This window comes from Gopherus evgoodei, chromosome 14 (genome assembly GCF_007399415.2).
Source record: "Gopherus evgoodei ecotype Sinaloan lineage chromosome 14, rGopEvg1_v1.p, whole genome shotgun sequence".
Classification (NCBI taxonomy): Eukaryota; Metazoa; Chordata; order Testudines; family Testudinidae; genus Gopherus; species Gopherus evgoodei.
This window is the reverse complement of record NC_044335.1, coordinates 28,234,095-28,260,383: the sequence shown is the minus strand read 5'-3', so window position 1 is coordinate 28,260,383 and position 26,289 is coordinate 28,234,095.

Below are 26,289 nucleotides of genomic sequence, written 5' to 3'. Positions count from 1 at the left end.
TGGGACAGTGAAACCAAACTCTGCTCTGCGTGAAATTCTTTGTAGCCCATTGAAGTAGCCTGTGAGCAGATGAGTCACTTTGTTTTGTAGATGGATTAAATATACAATTTATTTAAAAAATGTAACAACCCTGGCAAGTCCAACACCCCACAGTTCCTGCTTCCTCCCTTGATAAACATATGATGACAAGAGTTAAAGGTTTAACCCATGAATCTATTTATCAGTCATTTAGGACTCTATGAATTGTTCATGAGTATTTAAATGCAATAATAAAGAATGCATATACTATTAGGGGAAAATATCTCAGACATTGTAAAAGCAGTTCCCAGGAAACAGGTCAGTGGCTGGTTATTTTGTGGACAAATAAATGACTTCACCTATGAGCTGAAAAGATCAATTTCAAGGCAAGCAACAGAAATACACAGTAGATCATGTGCACCAACTGTAGCATCAAAATTACTGCCATAAATAAGACACAAACAGGAATAGCTCAGTAAGAGAGATAGATGAGGATGGCAGGAAATCTCTGCAAATTATGTTTTCTTGTGTACATGGAAAGTACTGAACTTTCTGATGAGCTATAACTCCATAGAATTCTGTGGCGTCCCTGTTATCCCATTAAAATGTATGAACAGGTTTTCAATAGATATTCTATCAGTTCAGAAACTATTGAGTCTGTCTTTTGTGCTAACTGAAGTGTTGTGTTGTGTGGTTATGGGATGTGATGGGGTAGCATTGTCCCATAGTTCAAACAGTATATTACTAAAATACAGCATTGCTACTGCTCTGGCATCTAAGTGTTAACTTATTTTTTGTTTACAGGTGTTTGTTTTACTTCCTGGAACAACTGGTGTCAGACAATCAGTCAGCTGATGGCTGAATGTTCACACTGGTACAAAGTGTCTTTAAAAAAGCATATAAAACAAACACTCTCCATTGCTGGATGTTAACTGATATTTTCACCTGAGGTATCTGAAGCAAGGAGGGCGTCTGGTGGATAGAGCTCATTGGAATAAGGACTCCTGGGTTCCATTCCCAGCTATGCTCCCTAGACCCTGGGGAATTCACTTAATCATTTCGGGTGAAATTCACAGGCCCAGCACATGGCATTGGCACCATTAAGTCCCTGCTTAAGTCCTAGCCCCTCGAAACAGGACTTATCTTTTGTGTGTGTATAGTTATTTTCATTGCATAGGGCCTGTTTGCCATTGGCTTCGAAGGGAGCCAGATCAGCCCTCTGTTTGGAAAAGGGAAGAGAAGCCTAGGGAGCAACAATCCATATTACAATCAGAAATTTCTCCTTATATAGGATGGAGAGAGAAATGCAGCGGTTTTCTGCCTTCTGCTAGCAGAGACCTGTCATCAGACTAAAGTGAGAAGCATTTAGAATGTACTGCTGGCCAGGAGGTAATTTGGGGAAAAAATAGGTGATAGTACTTTTCCAAGTGCCACAACAGAAGACTCACTTAATGCCCAGATGCTATGGTGATGGGCAGACGTCATCATGAACACCATTTAAACACCTAGGCAACATAGAGGCATGGCCCCAAATTCACAGGCACAAGTGATTGTGCATGGATGGTGGCTCACTGAGGCGTCGAGTCCCACACTGATGAGCACTGGTGTCTGGGGGCTCTTGCCAGGATCTTACACTGTGATTTTGGATCTCTCATTGAGGTCTGATAGGGTCCTTTGCTGGGGCTTGGGGTCCGGCACTGGCATGCGTTGGGCCAACTCCCCTTCTTGGACAGTTACTCTACCTCAGTGCAGGGAGGCAGCAGGCAATCCTCACCAGCTGCTGCAGCAACAGCTCTTTGGAGCAACTCCCTCAGCTCCCACAGGGCACTGTTGACCCCACGTCCTGTGTGCGCCTTTCACTGGTCATTGCTCAGCACAGTCGCCACAAACCACTGCCAGCGGCTGACACTAGACAGCCTGTTTAAACTGAAAGAACCTGAGCCAATGTTCACTCAAGTCAATGAGATTCTTTCTATTGTCTTCAATGGGCCTTGGATCAGTGCCAGAATACACCGTTCTCCAGCATCATACCTAGGATGCAGAATAAAGCCACACAGGCACAAACCTGAAAAGGCACAGATACAGTAACTCGTCGCTGAATGTTGTAGTTATGTTCCTGAAAAATGTGACTTTAAGCGAAACGATGTTAAGCGAATCCAATTTCCGCATAAGAATTAATGTAAATGAGGGAGTTAGGTTCCAGAGAATTTTTTTTCACCAGGCAAAAGTCTATATGATATATATATAGTTTAATACTGGTACACAGTGATGATGATTGTGAAGCTTGGCTGAGGTGGTCAAGTCAGAGGGTAGGATATTTCCCAGAGAATGCCTTACCGCTAAATGATGAACTAGCAATTGGCTGAGCTCTCAAGGGTTAACACGTTGTTAATGTAGCCTCATACTCTACAAGGCAGCACAAATGGAAGGAGGGGAGACAGCATGGCAGAGAGAGACAGAGACATACACCCCTGTGTGCGAGAGAAAGTGATGTGCATTCCTCCTTTAAGTATGCTGACACAGCTCTAAGGCCTGGTCTATGCTACAGGGTTAGGTCGAATTTAGCCACATTAAGTTGATTTAAAAATGAATGGGTCCACACAACAACTCTGTTCCATTGACCTAAAGGACTCTTAAAAATTGACTTCTGTACTCCTCCCGTGTGAGGGGAGTAGCACTAAAATCAACTTTGCTGGGTCGAATTTGGGGTCATGCAGATGCAAATCGATGTTCTTGGCCTCTGGGAGCTATCCCAGAGTGCTCCATTGTGACTGCTCTGGACAGCACTTTGAACTCTGATGCACTATCCAGATACATAGAAAAAGCCCCAGGAACTTCTGAATTTCATTTCCTGTTTGGTCAGTGTGGTGAACTCAGCAGCACAGGTGACTATGCCAAGCTCCAGAATCATAGAGCATAGAGTGTTTCTACACTCTCCCTATCATCTCCATCTCTGAGGTTATCGCAAATTAGAAGGTGAAAAAAACCACACTCGCGATGACATGTTTTCTGAGCTCATGCAGTCCTCCCGCACTGATAGGGCACAGCTGAATGCATGGAGGCATTCAGTGGCAGAGGCCAGGAAAGAATTAAGTGACCATGAAGAGCAGAGGCAGGACACGATGCTGAGGCTAATAGGGGAGCAAATGGACATGATCAAGCATCTGTTGGAGCTGCAGGAAAGCTAACAAGAGCACAGACCCCTGCTGCATCCACTGTATAATCGCCTCCCCTCCTCCCCATTTTCCATAGCCTCCTCACTCAGATGCCCAAGAACGTGGGGGGTGGGGGGAAAGGGGAGGCTCCAGCAGGGGTGGCTCTAGACATTTTGCTGCCCCAAGCACGGCAGCATGCCGCGGGGGGCGCTATGCCGGCTGCCGGGAGGGTGGCAGGCAGCTCCAGTGGACCTCCCACGGTCCGCTGGACTTGCAGCTTTGGTGGACTGCTGGAGGTCCACCGGAGCCACCTGCCACCCTCCTGGCGGCCGGCATAGCGCCCCCCACAGCATGCCACCCCAACCACGCGCTTGGCATGCTGGGGCCTGGAGCAGCCCCTGGGCTCCAGGCACCCAGCCACTCCACTGCGGAGAATGGCCCAAGCAACAGAGGGCTTTTTAGTGTGGATAAATAAGCAATGTGGCCTTGTCCTTCCCTCCTCCCCAACACCACCCAGGCTACCTTGTCTGTTATCTCATTTTTTTTTAAATTAATAAAGAAAGAATGCATGATTTCTAAACAATAGTTACTTTATTTCAAAGCGGGGAGGGTGGTTGGCATACAGGGAATTAAAATCAACAAAGGGGGCAGGTTTGCATCAAGGAGAAACACACACAACTGTCACACTGAAGTCTGGCCAGTCATTCAACTGGTTTTCAAAGCTTCTCTGATGCACAGCGAGCCTTGCTGTGCTCTTCTAATTGCCCTGGTGTCTGGCGTGAAACGATTGTCTGCTGTTGCTTTCATGGAGGCAGGAGCAACTGATAACATGTACCCCAAACCACCTGCAACAATGTTTTTGCCCCATCAGGCATTGAAAGCTTAACCCAGAATCCCAATGGGCAGTGGAAACTGCAGGACTGTGGGATAATTACCCACAGTGCACTGCTCTGTAAGTCGATGCTAGCCACGGTAGTGAGGACGCATTTCCCTAATTTAATGCATTAGTTTGGACATACGCAATCAACTGTATAAAATTGATTTCTAAAAATTGACTTCTATAAAATCGACCTAATTTTGTAATGTAGACATATCCTAAGTACACTGTCTTTTTAAGTAGATCAGCAAGCTGAGATGGCAGCTGCTGTCAGGAAGCTCCTTCCGTCCTGAGCCCTGTCCTGTGTTCCCCTTTCTCTGTGGAAGCGGGGGGCAGGACCAGGGGGAGGGTGACACCCTGACATTAGCCCCCCTTTTCCCCCTCCCCCGCACAGCAAGCAGGAGGCTCTGGGGAGCAGCTCCAAGGCAGAGGGCAGGAGCAACACATGGCAGTGGGGGAGAGACAGCTGAACTGCAGGCAATTGATGGCCTGCTGGGTGGCTGTTGCACAGGGAACTTAGGGGAACAGGGAGCTGATGGGGGGCTTCCGGTCCACCCTAGTTCCAAGCCCCCACCAGCTAGCTGCAATGGGCTGCTCTTCCTGCAAGCAATGGACAAAGCAGGCGCCTGCCAAACAACATTATAAGGGAGCATTGCCCAACTTTAAGCATGTTCCCTAATTGATCAGCAACGTAACAATGTTAACAGGGCCGACTTTAAGTGAACAGTTACTGTATTGTCCTACAATATTTTACATGGCATTGTTTGAAATGTGACAGACAATGTTTACTACACAGGCATCATCTTCCAGGAATGAGACTCTGGAAGAGGAAACATTCGGATGCATTTAACAGCCATTTGCTAGATCCTCATGACAAATGATTGGAGAATAAAATAACTCCTGAGCCTTTGTCTGTCTCTGAAAATAAAGCCCGCCTGAACCTTATGCAGATTCTGAAATGTATAGCTGAACACTTCAGTCATTTTTAATTTTCAGAATATCATTGAAATAACCATATTTCTGGTATTTCACTATTTCTGTTTATGGTCCTTATGGAAACCCACAAATATGGATCTGCACCAAAGATTTAAAAGAGGAAGATAACCAAAATGTAGTAAATCTCAAAGTTCTGAGCTCAAGATTTGAGCTATTTCAGGCCTTTTACTCCTTCATCTAAACCAATTTTCTTATCACATATGTGGCTATATTGCTGAACTGCATAGCAAATGTTGCTATTGCCTCATGTTCTAGGAGACTGCTGTCTGCCAAACTGTCTGTTCTGTTTTGTTTAATCTTAGACTGCTAGTGCCTCAGAAGTACCCTGGAGTCAGAATTTCAGAGCCCTGCTTAAGAAGAGCCCATCAGGCTTTGACGTGCACCTGACTATCAGATCATGTAACATTCAAGTTTCAAGGAAATCCTGTTCTGTTTTACCAGATAAAAGAAAGTTTCAAAATTTTTCATGTCATATTGATCACAGAGTTCCTTTAAATACTTTTTTATCCTCTCTCTCTTTTTTCTCCTGTTAAAGAGTGTGATGAATTATTTAACTTTTCAAAGCAGGGTGTAGGGATTTTCGCTATATGCAACACGGTAGCGTTGATTGGACTTATGTGGCTATCCTCACCTCCTGCATGTCACATTGCAAATGTGGAGCAGAAATTTCTCTTTAAAGAAAACCAGCAATTACCCAACTACAATAAATGCTATTGATTCTTTGCATAGTGCATGTCCCTATCTGACCAAGTTATTTCTCGGCCCATCTCTGAAGTACCTGAGCAGTAGATATTCTCTTGCAATACTCTGTTTGTGAGCTGCAGGTGGGAGAGGGGGCTGGTAGCACAATTTACACTTCCTAATATAAGACCCTAATTTCAGTTGCTTATAACTTGCCAAACTTTAATTGGGGAGGGGGGAGGGGGAGGGGGAGGGGGAGGGGGAGGGGAGGATTTTCCATGCTGGAGGTCTGCCACAGACTGAATTTTTCTGGAGAACTTTCACCAATGTCCAACTGTTTCTGAGAATGAGACTAGGGAAAATACATTGTTTTCCTCACGTTAAAAAAAATCTTACAACTGTTTTGGAGCAGGGACTTGAAATTTGGGGGTAGCTCACCCTGGTATCAGGGATGTGGCTTTTGCTCTTCCCCGGCAAATCCTCCCATATTTGCCAAGTTATAAATATTTGAAAAATCTCAATTTGCACACGCTCAGTAGAGATTTGTTAGAGTTTGGCAGCTAAATTCACTGAAAATTCCATCTACACTCAGCATGCTCCAGGCCTGGGATGCAAGGGCTGAGCAGGACTTTCACTGTAATTGCTGCTCCTGAGGCAGAAATCCAGCATGGAAAATTAAGTTTGGCAAAGCTATAAGCAACTGAAAACAGAATTGTACAATGGGAAGTGTCAGGCAACCTTAACTATAGGGGGCGCTACCAGCTTATGACACACACTTTCCGCTTAGGTGGTCGGTGAGATGCTAAGGGTTAAGGGATGGGCACAAGTCTGCTCTCACAGAAGCTGATACTGATCACTTCAAGATCTGCGGCTCAGTCATCAAGAGATGTAATGACTATTGCTTTTCCACAAAGAGTGGAGGTAGATCCAATCCACTTGCCAGGAGGCCTGGATAGAATTTGATTGAGTGGTTCCACCCAGAACCCTTCATTTATGGATAGACACCCTCAAGCCTTACAGGTTGCAAGGTGCTGTACAGCATTATGGTCTCTTTACACATAACCATTGTAAGTCATTACCGTAGTGACGTATAAGCCATTGAGAAGACCAGGCCTGTGTGATTAGAAGGTACCTTATGATGGCAGTGTTTGTGGTGCTTTTTACTCTCCCTGCCATCTGCACATTTCCTCTCTGCACCTGGCAGGGCTGTAATTATGGCATGACTAGAGTATTGTTACTGGAAAACTTTAGCAAAGAGAGGCCCTTTCCAGGGGGATGCTTGCAAAGCAACAATAATATAACAGCTACCCTGGTCCAGCAGGCAAAATATCATGTTTGTTCTCCTTGTTCAGCTTTTGAAAAGCACCACAGTTGTGAAATCTACTCCTCTGCCTGATTTGTATATTCTATTACTGGAGATATTTTAAGGGTTGTCTGGCAACTACAACATTCCTAAGTCCCTTTTCATTAAAATCTTAATTGTCACTGGCCAAAAAAGTTTATATTGAAGGGTAAATATTCAGGTCTCTTTTGTGGAGTCAATTTGCCCCTGCAAAAAGATAACACTTTTTTTTTTTTTTGCATCCCTGTAACTTGCTGGCACAAATCTGAGCAGGTACACATCTAACTGCCTCTTCTGAAGCCATTTGAGCTGTGAGGTGCGATTCCCAGTTAAGTTAAGTCTGAGAGGCGGTTTATGACAACTTTCTAAATAACATTGCTTAGGCATCACAAGTTACCTGTATTTTACAAGTTACCTGTACTTTACAGCAACACCGTCCTGAACTGGTGTCACTTGCGGTAGATGCAGGCCCATGAGGCTCACTGGCCCTATCACAAGTCACTCTTTGTGGCTGCACTGCAGGTTCGGTGTTTTCAATAGGCAGCTCTGGTGTAGACCATCCTGCTGAACTTATGCTCAAGAACTAGTATATGTGTCTTCTCCATGACATGTCCAGTGTCAGGTCCACCCCATAAGCCAGAGGACCACTCCAAGGTTTCCACAAATTATTTTAGTCACCTCTTACTAAGACTTTTTCTCCCATGTGAACACTGCACAGTTGGGGGTGACTATCTGTGGTCATTTGATCACACTGTTTTTTAAAAACACCCCTCTCTAGAACAGGCTTTAAAAAGTCCAGGTAAGACTTAAAATTACATCCTATAAACAACATTGCTGGTGTCTGACTTGTAGTAGCATGAGCTGCATTCTCACAGGCCAGCTATGGTGACCAGGTAGCAAGTGTAAAAAAATCAGGACAGGAGATAGAGGGTAACAGGCGCCTATATAAGTCAAAGCCTTAGTATCGGGACTGTTCCTATAAAATTGGGATATCTAGTCATCCTAAGGCCAGCAGAAAATCTACTTTCTCCATAGCCATAGCACGAATTGCTTGCTTGAACGTCAAGGGAAATCTTTCTGCTAATCCACTTGTAGCAGGATGTCAAGGAACTGATGTGACATGTTTGATACAATTTGTTTTGAGAGATAATTGAAATGCTTTGGATGTGAATTGAGTTCCCTTTCCACTTTGCAATCTGTTCATGAACTCCTGTCCTCAAAAACAAGTGTCTTAATACTTCCACTGTCTGCACGGAAGTGTTTGAATTAATATTTTGCACCATTGAAAATGGGCATTTACTGCAATAAAAAACATACATCCCATAAATGGCCCACATATTCTATGTGGATTCACAGCCACTGGATAGTTGGACTCTCCAAATGGTGCAAAGGAACATGTTTAGGCCTATGTTGTGTTTGCTGACACTCTGGACAGTATTTTGCATTTCTCCATTTTGTGCATCCACCCCAGCTACCACACGCAAATCCCAGCCAGGACATCCATTTTCAGAATTCCTAAACAGCCTCATGCAGTTCTCAAACAATGTGTGAGCTGCATAAAAATGACCATTCTCGTGCCACACATTAGGGAACCTGGATATACACTTGACTGTTCTTTTTGAGCAAAGACACTGGAAACAGCTGTTTGTGTGCATGCGTCTGTCCTTTCATCATAACATCATGCTCGTTAGCCAGTGCTGGATCATTTTTAGTTTGGCATTTGCCACTAGCAAGGGTTCAATTTGTGCCATGTAGAACATATCGCTGTTCGCTGGCTCCACAGCAGTATCCTTGCCTGCCTCTTGCAAAGGTAAGCTTGACAAGCAACTTGTGTTCACATGCTGGTTGATATCTTTGGACTCTGTCATAACAGCAAGAGCCCAAGAATATTGCCCGGAGTTAATTCTTTCCCATACAGACAGTGGTGAAACTTTTTAACTCCTCAAACTGAACTCGGAGGTCCTCTATCAATGTGAGCATAGCTCTGTTCTGCCAAGGTAAGAGATCTAGAAGCAAAGGCCGAAGGCCTTTCAATCTAATCTTCCATCACAGGTATAATCATGGTTGCTACTCCGTATGGGGAAGTGTCACAAGCTAATATTACCAGCGAAGGTGCACTGAACTGCATGCTATGCTAGGTTAATGGTAACCTTGAAAGCACCTCAGATACTTGTGTCCATTCCTTTTCATTACTGGTGCGCTAGGAGTGTCCTGTTCACTCGAGGCAATCTCGGCTATAATCCAGGGTCCAATAAGGTCTGAAGTTCCACCTCTGCCTTTCCCTTATCGCAAAAGGCACTGGACAAGCCTTGAAAAATGTAGGAATTGTTCCCTCTTCAAGAACAATGTTGCTTTCATAGGTTTTAAGGTTCTGATGCCATCTTGCCTTGTCCAAAATTTCAGCTAATTCTTGCTCTGTGCCAGCATCAATAATTTGTATCCCTTTTCTAATATATTTCTAAACCTTTGTTTCCTTTCTAAAGCATCAGTGTAACCCCAGTCCCAGTGCCTGCAGTTTCTTTTTAGTTTCATTTGCACTAGGCCTCTACAATCACTCTCCATTCCACTGTATGCCTGGGTTAGGATCCCATGCACATCACTAATTATTGTATGCTTTTTCTCTTTGTGCACAGTGATACTGACATGAAGAAACCCCACATGCATAGCTGGATCCCACCTAACCCTTTTTACTAACTATATGCAAAACGTAAGGATGATTTCTGGTGGCTTCTACAACACAGAACATCGTTAGCACCAGTAGGAAGCTCAAACTATTTAAAGAAATACTATCCTATTCCTATATGCCACATCTGGCTAGTCCAATATATTATCTCCAACAATGGCCACGGTCATATGTGTTGTAGGAAGATGTAAAACCTCCATAAAGCACAATATGGTAAAGTGAAGGAATATTTCATCCTGAGCCCTGCTGTTGCTCCTGTTTTGACCTGAAGAAGAAGGAATAACTAAATAACGCTACCCTAGTGACAGATGCTATTCTTACTCAGAAAAATGTCTAAGCCTCATGTAAAATTTTCTAGGTTATAATATATACCACAATAATATCCTGTGATGGGGAGTCCCATAGGTAATCTTCCCACAATGCAGTCAAAAAGCTAAAATCTTGCATATTGCTTTCACAATGTGAGGGATATGTTTAAAGCAAATAGTCTCCTTTGCATCCCTCCTTTTATCTGCTTCCAGAGCCCCCCAAATCTTTCACTAACGTAATTGGTTGGCCTCTGAGACACCCAATATATATTACATGCCAGAAGGGTGAAATTAACATTTTATAAAATCTGTGAACAAATTGATAGTTTTATTGAAACTAACGATACTGTCAATTTTCAGGAACCATTAAATTTCTTCTCAGACTTACCCGAATTTGTGATCAGGATCATGAATTTGTTATTAAACATTTATCAGATTTGTGACATCTACTGTATCTTTTGGATTCATGATTTCACTTTCATACCTGTGCTGGATTAATGTAACGGACAATATTTTATCAGATTGCCCAATCTAGCAGGGAAAAAAGATTAGCCAGTGAGTGAAACTGGAAAAGACAAATACTGACCTGAATTATGTTCTATTTATTGCAAATATACAGTTACAATTTAACCAGAAAGATATCAGCACTCAGGAAATGACCACTACAATGCTGAGCTACACTGTGGTATGTTTGTTGACAAGATTTGTTAATACTTTCATGAATCTGACTGCAGAACTCTGAAAAATTTCCAATATCATTTAAGTACGTCAATTCAATTGTGATTTTCACTTGTCCTACTGTGATGGCTTGTATGGCTTGCAAAAGAGGTGAGGACCTGTCATAACCTTAGGTGAATCCAAACAGAGTGACTCCCCCTCTCCGTTCCCAGTCCTGGAAACAAAAAGCACTTTCCTCTTCACCCAGAGGAAATGCAAAATCAGGCTAGCAAATTCAACACACACAGATCTCCCCTGATTTCTTCCTCCCATCAATTCCCTGGTGAGTACAGACTCAATTTCCCTGAAGTAAAGAAAAACTCCAACAGGTCTTAAAAGAAAGCTTTATATAAAAAGAAAGAAAAATACATACAAATGGTCTCTCTGTATTAAGGTGACGAAATACAGGGTCAATTGCTTAAAAGAATATTGAATAAACAGCCTTATTCAAAAAGAATACAAATCAAAGCACTCCAGCACTTATATTCATGCAAATACCAAAGAAAAGAAACCATATAACTTACTATCTGATCTCTTTGTCCTTACACTTAGAAACAGAAGACTAGAAAGTAGAAACTACTTCTCCAAAGCTCAGAGAAAGCAGGCAGACAGAAAACAAAGACTTAGACACAAACTTCCCTCCACCCAAAGTTGAAAAAATCTGGTTTCCTGATTGGTCCTCTGGTCAGGTGCTTCAGGTGAAAGAGACATTAACCCTTAGCTATCTGTTTATGACAGGACCACATGTCCATGTACTCAGCACCCAAAGCTGGGGTTGAATTTTTCCAAAATGCTAAGCACCCAGCAGCTCCCATTGTGATGCTGATGACCATATTTTCGCAAGAGCTCAAACATCCAACATCTACCCAACATGCAGAGCTCTTCTGGAAGCTGGCACTTTCAGACTAAAGAGGTTCCATTTTATACAGTTCCTTTTCAGAGCAGAGTTGCATGTTTAAACACAGCGGTATGCCTTTTATTAAATCCAGTTCTTTCTCTCTGTGAGTGTAAGAAGGAGATGAAGATGGATTTGCACTCATTTCAACTCCTCTTCTGTTTCTAGCAGTAGAGACGCTGTAAAATTTAATCACCTTACACTTAATTTTAGACCAAAACAGAAACAGACAACTCTGATGAAAATTATTAATAACTGGGTTCCACTGCTGGCCAGGATTGACTCTTCAGTTGATACCAGTTAATGTCTTATTGATGTTAAAATATAAGGCACATCTTTTTCTTTTGAAGTAAAGTGTTAATAAAGCTGCCTGTGAGGATAATGCCAGTCAGAGCTGAGGAGAAACAATGTGAGCACAGACACTTGCTAACCTCTAATTATAAGATCTGCCATTGGCAAAAGTCTGTCTGAAACTTTCCTGACACATTGCGAAGCACAGTCTGACTCTATTCCATACGTGGGGGCTTTGATGGTATTTGCATCAGAAATGTCCAGGCTGGTTTCCGATCCCTGCCCAACTCCTCTCCTTTCTCACCTATATAATCCTTCCCTCTCTTTTCTCCAATGATAGTATTGTGCCAGCACCAAGCACTGGAAAATCATCCGCCAGGGTCCCAGCATCAGGAGGTTGGATTAATAACTGAGATTTTTTAAAAAATAATACTTATGTGGGTACTTTTTATTTGCCTTCAGAGCTTTTTGGGTGCACTCAGGTTATAATTTTAAGGTTTTCTCCACAATCATGAGGGCTAATACTTACTCTTTTAGTGAACGCTGAGGTTTTCATGCCATCTCTTGACTTCAGGAGCTGGGCACTGAAGAAAAACATTAAATATAACAAGACTCATGAGAAAATCATGAGAGTTGGGTGACAAATGGGGGGATTTGGATAATATTTTGAGGATTCCTGTGCACACCTCAGCTTCCCTTACTAGGCACTGAGTGTCAAGGGAGGGGATGAAGTGTTTGATTCATGTAGCCGCCTGGCTGGAGGCCAGAGACATTAAGAAATTGAGTAAAGTCTATACCTGTGACTGGAAACCCCAATGGCTGGGAAATTCACACCTAGCAGCCCCCGGCCAAGAGGAAGGAATCTCCCCCCCTCCACGCACACATACACTGCTCTGCAGAGAAGCAGAGCAAAGGTCCCAAGCTGGAGAAACAAAAGGGGAAAGGTGTCAGGTGGCTGGGGTAAGGGTTGAGCATTCAGAGACACAGGGCTCTGGTCTGGGACTGAGTTGGTATTTCTACACTACAAGTGCTACAGTGGCTGCCACTGCAGTGTAAGACACCGGCTACAGCAACAAAAGGTTGGGTTTTTGTTTTGTTTTTTGGCCTATTACCAATCCTGTGAGACAACCACAGTCCTTTCATTCTTTAAGTATTATGGGCCTGGTTTTCTAAAAGAGATGCCTGAGCTCCATGCATTCTTGGCCTGGAGATACCATGCCTGCAGGCGCCACCTGGGAATGTGTCCGATAGGTTCATTAGACTCCTGTTTGGCAACGTGTCGGAAAACCACCTGATTTGCACTCACACACAAATGCCTCTGCTTTTGAAACAAGCCCTTTCAGTGCCTCCTATCCAGCTATCAAGATAGTGCACATTCTGGAGACCCTAAACCAGTTCTTCCTGCCAATGTTTGACCAGAGACCCGGCTGCCAGGGATGCTGGAGCAGACCTCAGGGAAGGCTCAGCAATGGAGGTGACTTCTCCTATTTTTCCAGTTTGATGCACAACTGTAAATTGGTTGATTTGGCTGGTAAACAAAGCAGCCGTTCAGGCTGGTTCTGAATATTTCCGAATCACTGCCCCCAGCTTCGCTTTCCGCCTTGCTCTAATTTATTGCAAATCAAGCATGACAGCCTGGCTGGTTGTGGAGAACTAGGAAAGTTCACATGCTTAGAGCAGCAGTGGGCAAACTTCAAAGGGTTTGGGAATTCGATTCGGATAGACACCTAGATGTTCATCTGCTGCTCACTGCGTGATAAGATCTATCCAAACCGCTTAGCTCTGTGAAATCAGGCTGAAAATCTAATATGGACACAGTATCCCATGAGATTTCTAATACTTCCTGCTTCTGGTAGAGCTGGAAATAGCACAAGGCTCTTGTTATTGTGGAATCACATTGTTTATGTTTCCAGGACCACCTGGAACTAGAAAGAGCAAAGGTGGCAGCAAAAATGAAAAAAAGAACTCTACAAAGTTAGCCCAATATTATCAAGCCTCCCAAGAATGTCACTTGGCATTATGGCTAGCTGCTGGGGTTGGTTCTTATTGTATATGGATTGGCTGAACCTTTCATTCTCAGAAGGTGAAATCAACTTTTAGAAGGCTAGAGGCACCCAGATCACTTAGTACAACAGCAGATCACACATGCATTCCCTTAGTTCTGCTTAGATTGAGTGTCATATCAGCTGTTGCCAAGCCACTGCCACCTACAAGGGCAAGTGAATGGGGGCCTGAAACAGGCATCAGCATAGCATGTGGCAAACAAGTCTTGCATTTTAAATGTCAAGTCTCCACTGCATGCCAGGCCACATTTTGGCCATTGCCCTCAGGGCTCCAATAGTAACCTTTCGAACAAGAGTCAAGGGTACATCACTGCCATGACATCTGCCCGAGTCTGCAGACAGCCTGACACAACTCAGAGGTGAGTCCATGCCCTCATTAATCTCGTTGGAGAGTCAGCTCCAATGCCCAGTAATCACACTTTAATGTCAACATTCACTATCCCATTGCGGATCATTTTAGCAGATGGAAAAGGACAGGGTTGGAGTGAGAAGCCTTTGAAGAATAGGAATTCAGAGCTGCTGCAGGGAAGGAAATGCAGAGGGAAGAACAGAGACTGAGGAAAAGAGCAAGAGAAACAGAGGGATGGGAAAGGAAGAGAAACTAAGGGACACATAGCACTGGCCAAAGGGGAGCAGATCCTCCCTCTGAGTAGAACTGCTCAGAAAAAAAATTCCCTTCTGAAAATCTCAACTTTTCATTGAAAATTTAAATACCATTTTTGTAGGTTTTACCAACAGAAAAATTTCACTTGAAAACTGCTAAAAACTGGGGGAAATTGGTTTGGGTTTTTTGATGAAAATAATCAATATATTTCACGGAAAGCAGGCACTTCAGGGTTTGCAGGGCCAGGCAGAAGGTGCACAATGCCTGTGATGGTCGGGAGTGGGGCAAGAGCAGAGGACCAGGGAGTCCTTTCTTCATGGGGGCAGACTGTAGAGGCTACTCCAGCCACTGGGATGCAGTTGCCTTCATGGAACTGCTCTACAGCCTGGAGGAGGATTCCCCCTATATCCCCCATGCATCTGCTCAGCATCCAACCCAGGTGCTGTAGGGTTTTAACCTAAGGGCAGACCATCAATGACTGTTCAGGATCAATCAGTAAAGTGCGCTGGCCAGCTCAGGGGCTCCTACACAAGATGCAGTTTGTTAACATGTCTATGATACTGAAAGAGGTGGTCCATGATTTGAATCCAAAGTCATGCCCTGCTGGACCCAGCAACATACAGAAAGATGGAATTTTCCACTTGGTAAAACTGATGGTCTCACAGCTGCTGTCCATCCATGACAGGATGCAGCAAACAGGAGCGGCTAGCAGGGGAGTTTGGTGAGGGAGTTTATATGGTGAGTGTGAGCGGGGCCTAGATACACCTAACATTCTTTGCACTTAAAGACTGCTTGACAAAAACAAAGCGCCAACAAGGGAACAAGCTTCGAGAGGAAAAAGAGAATGCAGGCCGAAGTCCAGCAACAGAGTAGGAGCTACCCAGTGTATTGCACCTAATGCAGCATGTATGATTACCTGCCCTATGGGCTGCCGGCGTATGTGTGCAGTCAGTGCAAGGAGAACTCAGAGACCTTGTACGGACTTTGGAGACCAGGGTGGCTGAGCTAAGGGAGACAGAGAGATACATAGATGAGACTTTCTGGGACACAGTGGAATGCTCTTTGTTTTGCTGAGGAGGATGAAAGTGTCAGGGAAGGAGAACATCCAACTGGAGCAGAGGGAAATGATCCCATAGTTGGGACCCTGCTCCCAGATGATGTTGTGGTATCCTCTCACACTGAGGATACTTCTCTGGGGGAAGGAACTCCAGTTATTAGGAAGAGATAGGTGTTAGTAATGGGCAATTCTATCATTAGAAACAGAGAGAGCTGGGTTTGCGATGATTGGGAGGACTGCATGGTGACTTGCCTGCCTGGTTTGAAGGTTGTGGATCTCTCAAGACATCTAGATAGGCTTATGTTTAGTGCTGGGGAGGAGCCAGTGGTTGTGGTACATATAGGTACCAATGACATGGGGAAGGATAGAAGACAGGTCCTGGAGGCCAAATTCAGGCTGCTAGGTAAGAGATTAAAGTCCAGGACCTCAATGGTAGCATTTTCTGAAATGCTTCCAGTTCCACTCGCAGGCACAGTTAGACAGGCTGAACTGCAGGATCTCAATGCGTAGATGAGATGATGGTGTAGGGAGGAGGGGTTAGATTTATTAGGAACTGGGGAAGCTTTTGGGAGTAGAGGAGCCTATACAGGAAGGATGGACTCCACCTAAACCAAAACGGAATCAGATTGCTGGCGCTTAAAATTAAAAAGGTTGTAGAACAGTTTTTAACCTAAGGGCTGGGGGAAAGCCGACAGGCGCAGAGGAGCATGTGGTTCAGACATCCCTTAGGGGAGGCTCTATAAATGAAGATTCCCTATGTCCTAATAAGGAGGAGAGGATGGAAAATGATAAAATACAGGGAGGATCTGATGAGAAACAGTCAAATGAAAAAAGGCCCATTCAATTATGCCATGCAATAGGGGACAGCAAAAAATGACAAGTTTTTAAAATGCTTATATACCAATGCTAGAAGTCTAAATAATAAGATGGGTGAACTAGAGTGCGTCATATTAAATGAAGATATTGATACATTAGGCATCACAGAAACCTGGTGGAAATGAAGATAATGAATGGGACACAGTAATATCAGGGTACAAAATATATCAGAAGGCCAGAACAGCTCGTGCTGGTGGGGGAGTGGCACTATATGTGAAAGAAAGCATAGAATCAAATGAAGTAAAAATCTTAAATGAACTAAATTGTACTATAGAATCTCTATGGAGAGTAATTCCATGCTCTAGTAATAAGACTAATATAGCAGTAGGCTATATTACTGACCACTTGACCAGGATGGTGTTAGTGACTCTGAAATGCTCAGGGAGATTAGAGGGGCTATTAAAATAAAAAACTCAATAATAATAGGGGATTTCAACTATCCCTGTATTGACTGGGTACGTATCACCTCAGGAAGGGATGTGGAGATAATGTTTGACACCTTAAATGAGTGCTTCTTGGAGCAGCTGGTCCTGGAACCCACAAGAGGAGAGGCAATTCTTGATTTAGTCCTAAATGGAGCACAGGATCAGGTCCAAGAGGTGAATATAGCTGGAACGCTTGGTAATAGTGACCGTAATGTAATTAAATTTAACATCCCTGTGGTGGGGAAAACTCCACAGTGGCCCAGCACTGTAGCATTGAATTTCAGAAAGGGGAACTACACAAAAATGAGGAGGTTAGTGAAACAGAAGTTAAAAGGTACAGTGCAAAAAGTGAAATCCCTGAAAACTGCATGGAAACTTTTAAAAGACACCATAATAGAAGCTCAACTGAAATGTATATCCCAATTAAAAAAAAAATAGTAAGAGAACCAAAAGAGAGCCACCGTGATTAAAGAAAGTAAAAGACGCAGTGAGAGGCAAAAAGGCATCCTTTAAAAAGTGGAAGTTAAATCCCAATGAAGAAAACAGAAAAGAGCATAAACTCTGGCAAATGAAGTGTAAAAATATAATTAGAAAGACCAAAAAAGAATTTGAAGAACAGCTAGCCAAAGACTCCAAAAGTAATTTCAATTTTTTTTTTAAATACATCAGAAGCAGGAAGCCTGCTAAACAACCCGTGGCGCCACTGGACGATCGAGATGTTAAAGGAGCACTCAAAATGATAAGGTCATTGCAGAGAAACTAAATGAATTCTTTGCATCGGTCTTCACTGTTGAGGGTGTGAGGGAGATTCCCAAACCTGAGCCATTCTTTTTGGATGACAGATCTGATCCCAAATTGAGGTGTCGTTAGAGGAGATTTTGGAACAAATTGATAAACTAAACAGTAATAAGTCTCCATGACCTGATGGTATTCACCCAAGAGTTCTGAAGGAACTCAAATATGAAATTGCAGGACTACTGTCATCTGTAACCTAACGTTTAAATCAGCTTCTGTACCAAATGACTGGAGGATAGCTAATGTGATGCCAATTTTTTAAAAGGGCTCCACTGGTGACCCTGGCAACTACAGGCCAGTAAACCTCACTTCAGTACCAGATAAATTGGTTGAAACTATTGTAAAGAACAAAACTGTGAGATTGTAGCAGTGCAATGACTCACCAGCATGGCACTTCCTACTGGTCATCCTGGAAATTAGCTTTCCAGCTCCAGAGCGCCCTCTGCTGGCCGATGTCCCTCTTGCCGCTGCCCCCTGTGTCCCTCCCAGACCCCTGTGGCCCTTCCCTAGGGGTTCTGCCCTCTGCAGTACCCCCACAGTCTCTGTGTTTCCCCTCCTAGGGGAACCCCCAACCATCTCTCCCCACCTTGCCTCAGTGGCTACTGCCAATCATCACCAAGCCCCTGCTTCCTGGGGCAAACTGCAGTCTGTCATGGCCATTCATCATGGGCAAGGGGGGGTTGGACCTGCTGCCTTTGCCTAACCCTGGGCTGCACCTCTGCAACCCCAGAACCCACTTTGAGCCTTCACTAAGGCCTCAGTCTGGGGAGTTGCCAGGCTGGAGCTCCCCAACTCCTTTGCCCTTCCCCAGCCCTGCTCAGCTCCAAGGAAGCCCCGTCCTTCTCTCTCCAGCAAGAGAGAGACTCTGACTCAGCCTCTGACTCACAGCCTTTTATGGGGCCAGCTGTGGCCTGATTGGGGTGTGGCCCCAGCTCTGGCTGCTTCCCCAGTCAACCTAGCCTTTTTCAGAAGTGAAGCAATTGCCCTGCTACACAGACACATAGATTAACATAATTTGTTGGGAAACAGTCAACATGGTTTTTGTAAAGGGAAATCATGCCTAATCGATCTACTAGAATTCTGGAGGGGCATCAACAAGCATGCGGACAAAGGAGATCCAGTGGATATAGTGTATTTAGATTTTCAGAAAGCCTTTAACAAGGTTCCTGACCAAAGACTCTTAAGCAAAATAAGCTGTCATGAGATAAGAGGGAAGGTTCTGTCATGGATTGGTAATTAATTAAAAGATAGGAAACAAAGGGTAGGAATAAATGGTCAGTTTTCAGAATGGAGAGAGGTAAATAGCGGTGTCCCCCAGGAATCTGTACTGGGCCCAGTCCTATTCAACATATTCATAAACGTTCTGGAAAAAGGGATAAACAGTGAGGTGACAAAATTTGCAGATGATACAAAACTACGTAAAATAGTTAAGTCCCAGGGAGACTGCGAAGAGCTACAAAAGGATCTCACAAAACTGCGTGACTGGGCAACAAAATGGCAGATGAAATTTAGTATTAATAAATGCAAAGAAATGCACATTGGAAAACATAATCCCAATTATACATATACAATGATGGGGTCTAAATTAGCTGTTACCACTCAAGAAAGAGATCTTGGAGTCATTGTGGACAGTTCTCTGAAATCATCCACTCAATGTGAAGCAGCAGTCAAAAAAAGCAAACAGAATATTGGGAATCATCAAGAAAGGGATAGCTATAAGACAGAAAATATCATGTTGCCTCTATATAAATCCATGGTATGCCCACACCTTGAATACTGCATGCAGATGCGGTCGCCCCATCTCAGAAAAGGTATATTGGAATTGGAAAAGGTTCAGAAAAAGGCAAAAAAAAAATGATTAGGGGTATAGAACGGCTCCTATATGAGGAGAGATTAATAAGACTGGGACTTTTCAGCTTGGAAAAGAGTCAACTAAGGGGGATATGATAGAGGTCTATAAAATCATGAGTGGTATAGAGAAAGTAATTAAGGAAGTGTTATTTACTCCTTCTTGTAATACAAGAACAAGGGGCCACCAAATAAAATAAATAGGTAACAGGTTTAAAACAAACACAAGAAAGTATTTTTTCATGCAATGCACTGTCAACCTCTGGAACTCCTTGCCAGAGGGTGTTATGAAAGCAAATATTATAACAGGCAGGGCGGCTTCAGGCCCCAGCACGCCAAGCTCATGCTGGGGTGGCAAACCGTAGGGGGTGCTCTGCTGGTGCCACGAGGGCAGCAGGCAGGCTGCCTTTGGAGGGTCCACTGGGCCAGCGGTTTTGGAGGACCTTCCACGGGACCAGCGGACCCTCCGCAGACAAGCCGCCAAAGGCAGCCTGCCTGCCATGCTTGGGGTGGCAAAATGCCTAGAGCCGCCCCTGATAACAGGGTTCTAAAGGGAGCTAGATTGATTTATGGAAGATAGGTCCATCAGTGGCTATTAGCCGGGGTGGGCAGGAATGGTGTCCCTAGTCTCTATTTGCCAGAAGCTGGGACTGAGTGACTGAGCATGGATCCCTTGATGATAACCTGTCTGTTCATTCCCTTTGGGGCACCTATTATTGGCCACTGTCAGAGGACAGGATACTGAGCTTGATGGAACTTTGGTCTGACCCAGTATGGCCGTTCTTATGACACCATAACTACGCTCATACAATTACATTACATTAAAAGAACGTTATTCGGCTTGTGAAGTCAAGGATTCAAAAGGTAGGAAATGCCAGCGTGGGCTACAGGGCAAGTGGCACCTCTGTCCCATTTCTGGTCTCTCTGAGTGCTCCCCCTCTGGAGTCAGGCCTTGTGCTTTCACCTCTCCTGGGGTGGAATTTCACAATTCCCTGACTCTCAGACTGGACCCTTCTGGGAGATACAGTACCCTGTGCATCCACCATTCTCACCCTGCAGGTTGGCCCATGATCCTCACCTAGCCTGTCCCAGTCCATTCCTCGAGCTACTCATCCAAGTCCTAGTCCCCTTCCCAGCCAGTCCCAGTCCCCATCATCCAGCTTCCTCCTCTGATCAGTCCCTCTCTGCCATCGGCTTCCAGTTGTCCTCATCACAACCACCCTCCACTCATGTTCTCTATACTACTGGCTCCCAGTTCCAGTATCCCTTCCTGAACTCTTACATCAATATCAGTGTTCCCCCTGCCTGGCTCCTGTCCCAGTCTCCTTGGCCATTCAGTCACAGTTCTCCCACTGTACCAGCACTCCTCCTCAGACTGGTCTCCTTTCCCCACACACAACTGGTCCCCAGCACCAGTCAGTCCCAGTATTCCCCACCTCCTCGTCTGGTGTCAGTCTTCCCACAACTGGCTCCTAGACTCCACCTCTTTTCCTCCTTGGCTCTCAGTCCCAGTTTCCTCCCAGCCCAAGTCCCAGTTTCTTTCTCCCACCTGCTCCCCAGCCCACTTCTAGGCCCAATCTCCTCCCACCAAGCTCCTTGTGCCAATATCTACTCCCACCATCTTCCACCCTGTATGACTTTTATCTTCTCCACATATGAATCAGGCAGCTTCCTCCTCCATGCTGCCAGAGCTCCAGCAGGGGGGTCATTGAGATCACAGGAGAGACAGGCTCCTTGCTCTGAGTTCCAGTGCTTTGGCTCAGTCTGGCCCACAGCAGCCCAGAGCTGCTATTCTAGGGCAAGACCTGCTCAGCCCAGAGCTGGAACATGTCCATTGTGGATAGAATCATGCTCCCTCCCAGTCCCAGTGTGGTTTTTTGCACAAGGATCTTATATGGGCATACAGAAAGGCTATGGCTGAGGTCAAGAGATGTTCATGGTCATCAATCATAGAAGCTGTGAGGAGCTATCTATCAGGTGATGGACTGCTAGATTAATCTATACAGGCTTCTTCTCATTAGGCATTCCCTCCGCTGGTTTCTGTGACAGATTTTTTGTGTTCTTTGCAGATAAGATTGATCTGCTTTACACTTATGGATTCATAGAGTCATAGATTTTAAAGCCAGAAGGGACCATTAGATCAGCTAGTCTGACCTCCTGTATATCACAGGCCAGAGAATTTCCTCCAGTTACTGCTCTGTTTAGCCCGGCCATTTGTATTATATAGAGTATATAAAAATCCTAGCACTCTTTTCTGAGAAGCATTGGCATCCCCAGGCTTTGGAGCAGGGACATGAAATTTGGCATGTGGAACACTGCTTGCTGGTACTATAGAACCAGGAGACAGGGCTCTGCTATGTCATCTTAGCTCCAGAGGAAAGCAAAAGCTTGCAGATAGATGGGAAACACAAGTACATATGATACTAGAGCAACTAAAGGCGCTTCACGTGTATCTACAAGGTACTGGCAGAAACGGGAGATGGCCCCATCTGAACTTTTCACAGAGACATGTTCTGCACCTGTGGATTCATTTATGCCCCAGAGCTAATGAAGGTAGCACTGCAGGAAGCAATTCCAGTAAGTGGCAGAAGCTGACAGAAGGTAGCTGTGCAGGTGTGCAGACAGGAAATGGATGCATCATTTGATTCAACTCTGCAGTCTGAACTCAGTCCTTTAGCAGAGGAATTTGACCCAAACCAGAGTTCTCAGAGATCCTCAGGAGATGAGCTCTTCACTGGAGCCGAGGTGAATTTGCCAATCACCACAACAGCTGTAGTGGTGACAGCAGAGCTACCTATTGGACCTCAAGGAACAGGTCAACCTCGAAGTCAACTGGTCAAATTTGAGGACTATGTCTTGACTTTGCTACTATTGTAGAGACCAGAGATCCCCAAGTGATGCTGTCTCATTGTGCATCCCTTTCTTTCCTATTTTACTGTGCAGAAAGGTGTAGGCAAAATATTGTTGCAAATCACAGATCTATTGCCAGGACATTGGTCATGTAAGTAGGGGAGAATGTAACCCACAGGCTTTATGATGCAGCTTTTGATTTGTAAATCAGCAGAAAAAGAGATAGAAGCAGCGGGAGGAGACAGGGATTTTAGTCTGAATCCTCTGTGTCTCTGTACACACAGCAAGCAGGACAGGGCAACTTCACGAGAAGGACCCCAAACCTTCCGGTAATAGGCTGTGGCAGTTACTAGATATCACAGGTGCTAACTTTTGTTTTTGCTGGTGGGTGTCCCACACTGGTTCCACCCCACCCCCAAGGCCCTGCCCCCAATCCGCACCCCAGGTCCTTGCCCCCACTCCATCTCTTCCCACCCCTGCTCTGCCCCCTCCCCCAAGACCCACTCCTCTGAGTGCCTCCAGCCCACCACTTGCTCCTTTCTGCCCCCTCCTGCCTTAAGGGCAGTGAGGGGGAGAGGGGGCAGAGAGGAGCATGGTGGGGCAGTACCGCTCAACAGCTGATGGGTGGGGCAGCCCTCCTTAACAGCTGGTCAGTAGCACAGCCACTGAAGAGCTGATGGGGGCGCCGGGCCAGCCGCTGAACAGCTGGTTGGTAATCATCCTCAGGGCTGCCGGAGCAGCAGCTCCAAACAGCCCTGTGGGTGCTGAGCACCACCTATTTTTTCTCCGTGGGGCCTGAGCCCCTGAGTCCCCACGGAGTTGGTGCCTATGCTAGACATGCTCAGTAGCTGATTCGTAGGCTGAGTAAGCAGTTTCCATGGAGGGCAGGCAGTCTTGCAGGCTCCTCACTTTTACCTTCTGAGCCATTCAGAACTCCGGGGTGGGAGAGTGAGCAAATTATAAATATAGGGGTTACAGGCAGCTCTGTGGACTCAGCAGCAGATCAGTATAGAACTGAATGATATGTCTGCTGTGAGGGCTGGGTCCCAATCCCTATACTGATCTGGATTCATAGGTGCTGGAACTAGGAGTGCTGGGGGTGCTACTGCACCCCTGGCTTGAAGTGGTTTCCATTATATACAGGGTTTTCAGTTTGGTTTAATGGTTCTCAGCACCCCCTCCCTTTATGAATTGTTCCAGCACCCCTGTCTGGGTACAGGTGGTGTTGTCCAACTTCACATACTGGGGAAGTCCTCCATCAGGATAATAGTTGGCCCACTGCTATACTGGACCTAGACGGAGGGCTGGGAGGGAGGGAGTGTTTGTCACTCCTTGAGGCTACACAGCCTGTGGGATTTATATTGAACTATCGGATAACCGCTCTACACAGGGATTCTATCTCAGTTAAAGAGACTAGGGCAGAGCTGAGGGAGGCAAGGGTTTTAAATTGTTACCTGACTTAGCTGGGCTTGTCGGGGGGAAGACAGTGCCCTGTAGCGTGAAAGCCTTATAGAGATCCAGGGAATGGATGTTTTATATGCTGATCTCAATCTCCATGCCACTTTGGACACAGCCCGCAGCTTTCCTTTCTTAGCAGCACCTGAGGAGACAGTCAACTATTAATCCAAGGGCTGGAAGGCTGCTAGCTGCAGGGATCCTCTGACATTTGTTTGCTGAGAAGGCTCTGTGGTGTTTGAAAAGGAACCGAGATGCTGCCATGCTTTTCAAGCTCTGAAGAATCCAGATGACCCACACATCTTATGGTCACGCTTCAGAGACTGAAAAATCTCCTCTGGCAGGAGGTCCGAGGAGAACGTATTGATATACGTGTGTGCTAAAGTGCAGAAATGTAAATGTTACATTGGAACCTTCCATCTAAATGTATGTAAACAGTGACAAAGTGCGAACGTCAATATGAGAAAAAACAGGAGATTTACTACTTAGTAGATTTTGTTTAAGAAATTATTCATAAATATTCTACGTCCTATTTATAAGGTTTTGGGACGTATATAGTTTCTCTTCAGATCGTATAAATCTTTCGCCTTTTACTTACTAAAAAGCTAAATAGTGTTCACCTTTGAAGCTAGATGGGAACTTTTATTAACACCAAAATGTAGGATTTTACCTACAATAACTTATGGTTTAACTCTGTTTTCTGGAAACTCCTGAAAAGCCAGAACTCTGGCCTGTACTTCAGCACAGAGTTAAGATGAGGTGCAGGACAAAGGGAGAATAATACATATTATCACCTCAGCACCTACCCCTCCTTACATTAATTGCTTAGTTGTTATCAAAACTATGCACACGAACAAGTTGTTTTATGGTTGTACATACATCTGCGGGGTAGAGAATGGGTGTAAAGTATAACCTGGTAATAGTATTTCCAGATAAAACTATGTCAGTATGGAGGTAAGATTGAGAGTAATTTAGGGTAAGATACATTACATCATCCAAATCCATTCACCTCAACTAGCCAGTCCCAGTTTCCACTCCCCCGGCTTCTCATTCCCGTCCCAGTCTCCTTGCCCAATCACTGATAGTTTTTCTCTCAGGCCCAGTCTCACCAGACTCCTTACGGAAATCTACTCCTTTACTTTGCCCTGGCCTTCCTTTTATCTCCTCCACAATCGAATCCACACTGTCCAGCAGTGGGAGGAGGGGCATCGAGAGCACAGGAGAGACAAGCTTCCTGCTCTCTTTCCACTGCTCAGCTCCACCCCAGCCTGAAGCAGCTGGGACCAGTCATTATAAGGAAAGTCTGGCTTCATTTCGGTGGTCCTGGGCTGAAGAGAACCTGGTCAATTGCTATGTGGGGATGCTGCATGCACAGCCCAGTCAGCACTAGAAGCTGTGAGGGCAGGCACGAAACTTGTCAAGGCTAAATTTTAGCCTTGTGTCTCCATGCGGGAACAGGGCTATGTACAGTCACCAATCTACAGCATAGAAATGCAAGAAGTGCCTCCAAGTATCCTGCAATGGGTCTGTTGAAAATTTGTCCTCCTCATATAGGGATACATTTTCCAGCGTCCAGGCAGTGGGTGAGCAAACAGACCATGTGTCCCCTGCGAGTGTCAAATCCCTCACTAGTTCACATACAGAGGTGCCTAAGCAATTGCATGTGCAGCCACCCATGCAGCTAACTCTATTTCCAAGGGTGAACACCTGCAGCATATCTGTACGGGTCAGATGTATAAAAATCTCCTTACCTGAACACGGGTGAGTGCAATGGGTGCATACACATTTTGAACAGCTCACCCATTGCATGGGCCTTTGGAAATGATGGCTGCAGGTTTGCACTGTGTAAAGCATATAACAACATATCGGCATCTTTCCCTCTTTTCTTTTGCATTTACTGCACTAATAAGAATGCACGAGAGTATTCTGAATGCAGGATAATGGCATATAAAGCACTGCCCATCATGGCATCACTTAAACATGATTGAACTGTTCACCCACCACAACAAATATCCCTTTCCCTTCCCCAGCTCTGCTTTTCCACCCCTCCCCTCAGCCTATCTCCATCCCACTCTCTCTCCCCACTTCCCGTCTGGTTAGCATACTGAGAGTGGGCTGTCTTTATGGCCGCAAACCAACAAGTTAGGAATGATGGATGAAATGCAATGAAGTTCCTGCCCAGTAAGTGCTGCTGCTATACAGGGATTGGTTTCTAATGATTTTTAAAGGCCTTTGTTATATATTTTTCTGTTTATTTCCCTTTCTGCTCCTGCAATTGTTGGGTCATGAACTGCCAGGCAGATCATGCTACAGCCTCATTGCTAAGTGCTGTTTATGTTGAGAGTCAGAGGGA